This window comes from Excalfactoria chinensis, chromosome 17, assembly GCF_039878825.1.
Source record: "Excalfactoria chinensis isolate bCotChi1 chromosome 17, bCotChi1.hap2, whole genome shotgun sequence".
NCBI classification, from domain to species: Eukaryota; Metazoa; Chordata; class Aves; order Galliformes; family Phasianidae; genus Excalfactoria; species Excalfactoria chinensis.
This window is the reverse complement of record NC_092841.1, coordinates 7309899-7316023: the sequence shown is the minus strand read 5'-3', so window position 1 is coordinate 7316023 and position 6125 is coordinate 7309899.

The following is a 6125-nucleotide window of genomic DNA, read 5'->3' as shown; positions in this document are numbered from 1 at the left end:
CTGCCGATGCTGCCTTCCTCTCAGCTGAGCCTTGGCTCCATCCACACTGAAGGCTCCTCCAGGGAGGAGTCCCAAACTTTGCTTCTCTTTGGGAGGTTTTAAAGTTGAGCTTTGGGCTTAGAGCCATTTTCATGAGAGTTTGTTGGAGGTAAATAACTTTTTTTCAAGGGCTGCGTGCGAGAGCAGAATCAGCAGTGGTGTTTTCTTAATGATATGCTTTAGCTATTTTAGATTTACCATTCATTACATAGCATTTGCCACTCAAACCTCTCCCCCTGACTTTTCTGTTGCTAGCCTTATTTAGATGCAGAACTAGGCTGTAGCCAGCTCAAAACCCCCTCCTACAGAGCATCTTAGGGATGGTGTGGGATGCATCTGTGACTGCACAGAGGCAGCTCCACATTCACTTGCATGCTCTCATAGGCTTCCATTTGATGAACCCCTCAAACTACAAAATGTAGGAAGGCTCTAGACCTTTGGCTTGCTAATGGGTTTCTCCAGAGTAGAGTTTAGCCAAGAAAATGTATTGACTCTCAGTGACCTGTTTTCATTCTGAATTGTGTTCTTTCATCTCTCATTCTAGCTGGGAAAATGCAGAGAGTGTTCAAAAAAGCCTCAAAAATTAATCAGCAAACCTGGGCTCTCTTATGGAAAAACATTCTGCTGGTGTGGAGGAAGAAAACAGAAAGTTTCAAGGCAAGTGTCCGCTCTTCCAGAGAACATTTAGGATTTTCACTACCCAGTATTTTTATATCATGTTGTTTTTATGTCAGGTGATACATGAGGAGCCTCATCGTGGCTCTCTGAAAAATGTCCTCAGTTACAGCTTTTCCTGTGACACTACAGTAAGGGCTTGATACAAGGCCAGCTTGCTGCTTAGGTTGCCGATCCCATCACTGACCAGAACACAGTGCACAGTGCACAATTTTGGTGTAAGATTATAGGCAGACCTCATTGGCTCCAGTGCTAGTGCATGTTTTACACTTGGAACAATCCTCATATTTTAAAGTTATGGCTCCTCTGAATTAGCTCATGTGCAGAAAGACAACATTCATGTCTAAATAATTTGGACCGTGCAGGTGGATCTGTGAGTGCTGAGAAGTCCTTGAGGCAGCACTGGGCACTTCCCATAACACCCAACCTCCACATCACTGCGCTGCCACTCACCTATATTCCCCTCCTTCCACCTAGGAATGGATTACCATTGCGATTCTTCTCTTAATAATACAAATATCATCAACTTTGATTTACCATTTGGAGCGGCAAGAAATCCCTTACAAGTTCCTTGGGCGTTTGGATGACCCGGCCTTCAGTGTTAAGGACGTGACCCTCATCTACACACCTGTGACCAGCACCACCAGGGAAATAATGGAAAGAGTGGCCTCAGGCTCTGTGCTGAAGGGTAATGCTGCTCGTGTCCTTGTTGCAGCTGTGAGGCTGCACAGATCCCAACCATGGGCACATCAGCCTTCATTGTGGTGGGAGGGAAAAGGACATTGCACTGTGAGTACTCAGTGTGGCTGATGTGTTGTCTTGTTGCACTGCTGATCAGGCTTTCTGCTGTGGTGTTGTTTATTACCAGGTATAGCACTAGAAGAGGCAGTAGATGAGAAAAACCTGTCAGCAAGAGGACTTTCTAGGGACGGTGTGATTGGTGTTGTTTTTAAGGATGACTTCTCCTACCATCTCAGATTTCGGAGCTACAGTGTGATATCTCCCATTGACGCCTTTGGACACATTGGTAAAAGGAATGAATGAAACCACAGAACGTGACTTTGTGGTTGGTAACCCTGCCTTGTAGCAGTCAGGTTGGAAGTGGATCATCTTTGCGATGATCAAAATCATCTCAAAAATCATTTGAAAATCATTTTCAACCACATGCATGTATAAAAATATATATATGTGTGTGTGTGTGTGTGTGTGTGTGTGTAAGACTTTGTTTTCTTTGTTTCCCATAGATACTTGTTATAATTTCTCATTACCCTACTGCAAGAGTCCTAAATACTGGTATGAGGGATTCCTGTCTGTTCAGTCCAGCATTGATGCAGCAGTCATAGAGGTATGGCCATGATGGAAGACATGGTTTCTTTCTAAAGTTATCCATAAATTTTGCTTTAAAAAAACAAAACAGCATGGAATAACTGTGAGCTGTTGCTGACTTAGAAATGGGATTCCAATCTCTGGACTTAAAAAGCGTTGAACTTATTTTCTTGCCACACTTTTGTTTCCCCCCTTTTGTATTTGCCAATTTATAGGAAAACTCAAAGTAAAATGAAGGAAAACACCATTGCCAGAATCTTTTGTTTTTATAACATTGGTCCATTTTGAAAAACAAATGTGAAGTGTTCAGTATGGACCAAACTGTATTTTTCAGTGATAAACTCTTCCATCCATCATGGAAAACTCATCTCCAAATGTGGTATTTACTGAGCAGTAAAGCTCCTGCCCTTTAGCTATGCTATAATTGCTTTACAACTTCTGCTCTATTCCTCTTCCATCTGCTTTGTAGGCCATGCCTGCACTTTTAGCTCCAATGTAATGTTATTACAAAAAGGTATTAAATTTTTGATGGTAATTTACTGCTTTTAAACTTAACGTTGTTACTGATAAACTGATGATTGTCAAGCCTATGAAAAGCTATTTATTGGCTGTTTCACTATGGAATATAAAATTAATGTCTGGCTTCTTTTCTTCAGATGAAAACAAACCGTTCTGTCTGGGAAGAGATGAAATCAATTAGCGGCATCCGTCTGCAATCACCCTTGATCAAATCCACATATAAACTGAATTACATTTGGTTCACCATTTACAGCATGCTGTGTTTCTCCCCGTTTATGTACTTCCTATCAATGAAAGTTATCAGAGAGAAAAAGAAGCTCAAGGTGTTAATGAAAGCAATGGGTTTACAGGACGTTGCCTTCTGGTCAGTAGGCACAGTGGGTTGGGGTTGGACTTGGTGACCGTAGAGGTCTTTTCCAACCTTAAAGATTCCATCACATGGGAACTTCTTGTGACTTGTTGGCAGGTTGTCCTGGAGCCTGCTGTACACCATTTACATCTCAGTTACGTCAAGTCTGCTGACAGTAATCACAATTAGAAGAGTCACCCTCGACTGCAGCTTTTCAGAAATATATTTCCTTTATTTTTTCTATGGCATTGCATCGGTAAGTCTGCTTCCGTGTTTTTAAATGATGGGGTGACTTTTGTTCCATTTCCTAATTTAAACATCTAAAACTCAGACCACAGAACCCATGGCTGCAAGAATGCAACAGAAACTTCTCCATTACCTGATTTTCTTGTACAGTTTGTAGGCTGTTATATCACCCTTGTAGATGACCCCATATTTTCATGTGTTGTGGGTTCTTTTTCCATTTGTTTGTTTGCTTATTTTTCCTTAATCACTAGCAGAAATGGATCCTGATGACTTCTGGTTCTCTCTGCTGCAGATTCACTTCTGTTTCATGCTCAGCTCCTTGTTAAAGCAGCCTCATATTACCAGTTTTGTGGGATCTTTCCTTCACATCGTCTTTGGTTCACTGGGCTTCATGACGTTGTTTGAACAAGTGCCACCATCTTTGGAATGGGTCTTTAACCTCTTCAGTCCTTACACCTTTACAGCTGGCATCTCAGAGGTATGCTCAAAACAAAGCCATTGCATCAGGGGTGTTCAGCCTGCAGCACGCACAGCTTCTGCCATCTGGCGTCGCATCTGCTATATGTGATGTGCATCTCTGTAGTGATGCAGTTGTGCCCCTACGCAATAAATGCTTTCCAGGAAGAAAGTGACCCAAAAAGTAGATATTAGTTGGTCAGAACCTCAGCAGGATTTTTATTAGCTGTACACACCGTAAGTTTCCATCTCTGGAAAGCTGTTACAGCAGTGAGATGTGGCTGGTGGGTGCCCAGAGCTGCAGAGCAGCAATGTGTCCAGCTGCTGCCCCAGCCAACACCACAGGCATTGTGCTGCTGCTGAGGGGACCTCTGCAAGAGTCCAAGTTCACTCTGCAGAGACCCTTCTGATGCTTCTGGCCTTTAAGTGATAGAAACAATGCCACCATCACAAGCAGATGGGCTTCCTGGGAAGAAAAGGCCATGTGACACAGCTGTAGCTTGCATGCCATATCTCTGGCTAAAGGAAGGACTGCATCTGATTTGTGCTGGTTTTTTTGTTTGTTTCTTTTTCTGCCTAGATTGTAAAATTAGAAAAATATGGACCAACTGTTGCAGCAGATTTGTACCCTTTCTTTAACATATACAGCATGCTGATTCTGGACAGCGCTCTGTATTTGCTGCTGGCCATCTACTTTGATAAGGTTTTGCCTGGTAAGTAGAAACGTGAAAAACAACAACAAATTTCAGTTTTCTTCTATCCTGTCCCCTCTTGGGGGAAGAGGTGCCAAAAGAGCAATAAGATAAAGCAGGATAAATGCAGAGGCTGCATTTCACCCTGATTGTTTCTATTTAGGTAAATACGGGGTGCCATACCCCCCCCTATTCTTCCTGAGGCCGTCATATTGGCTGCAGCGAGGCAGTGAGTGTGGCATCCAGCCTGACTCCATCCCTGTCCCTGGCTGTGACACTGAGCCCATACCTGAGGGTTTTGAGGGGAAGGAGGCCATCAGGTATGGAGAGTGTGAGCACAGCCATAACACCTTGGGGAATGGATCAGAACTTAAAGCGATTCCTTTAAATAGAGTTACAGAATCGTAGGGGTTGGAAGGGATATCTGGGGATGTGCTCAGTCCAACCCTTGGTGCTGCTGGGCAGATCCAGTGTGGGGAGGTGGTTAAAAAATGTCCTTCCCACCATTTTCAAAGGTCCCTTCAATGCCAAAATGGTGCGATCCCATTGCTAACAGCTTGCTTACCTTTCCTTCAGACTATACAACATTAGAAAAACATACAAGAGCAAGGACAAGAGAACTGAAGCTGTAAGAGGTAAGAGCTGGCTTACTAATGGTTTTAATTTCATTTTTCACTAGCGGCGAACCCAAGCTGTTTTGAAATGTATTGGATGTACCTGATTGTGCCTCCAGCACTGTTAAAATGCATTATGCAATGGTTGTTCCTGCTGGGGTAAATTACTGGCAAATTTCTACAAGGTTATTACCTTTTCCTTTTCACTCCAGGAAAATTACTGTTTATTGCTTTTTGCAATGGCAGAAGTCTCCTTGAAAGCTGTGGGCTTTAGTGAATTCACCTCCCAACCCTCCCTGTGAAAATGTAAATTCATCCGGGCTTGTTTTTTGGGCCCTTGTTGGAAGCAGGGCTGTTGTCACTGGCTGGGCCCTGCTCCCCAAGCACTTGTTCATTTGCCAGTTGCAAGGTATGCCAGTGGTTGGCAATGTCGTAACACAGCCACAAGATGTTTGCTAAATGCTTTGGTTTGGCAAGAACTCCACGTGATGCTGAAAACATCAGCATAGTCTCAGAGGTTTATATTGAGTTAAGCACAAAACAAAATAAAAAACCACAAAAATCCAAAATGAGTCCTTTTTTAAAAGGAAATGAGATGGCAAAGTCTTCCCTTACTGGAAAGGCTAAGGGTTCTCCTCTTTCTGCGGGCTCTCTTTTGAGTCATGCTAAAACAAAAGGTTATGAACCTTGCAGAAAACAAAGTCGACATTTTTCTTCAAGTATTTACAAGCAGCGCATGTTTTCAGGTCTGTGTCAGAAGAGATGGTGTCCCTCTATCAGACTTGGCAATAAGCCACAGGCAAAAGTCTGTTCGCCTCACACACTTCCACCCTAATAGTGCCTCATTTCTCTTTTAGGTTTGTCCTTCAACATTTATGAAGGTCAGATCACTGCATTACTTGGTCTCAGTGGGTCTGGAAAAACTGCCCTTCTGGATGTGCTCAGTGGATTTTCCAAGCCTTCGGCAGGTAATGAATGGAGAAGAGAAGTTCTCTGGTTTCAAGCATAAAGATTGCACCTTCAACATGAGCTTCATGGATTTCCTCCTGTGTGCAAGCATGTGTGGGTGGTTATTTCTCCCTCTGGATGCCCTGGTGTTTTCCATGAGCTGTATATCTTTGGGAAATATGTTTTATTTTGTTAGCTATACATTTCTATATATACTACATAAGACATTTGTTTCATTCATTCTTGCGTGCAGGTTCCGCG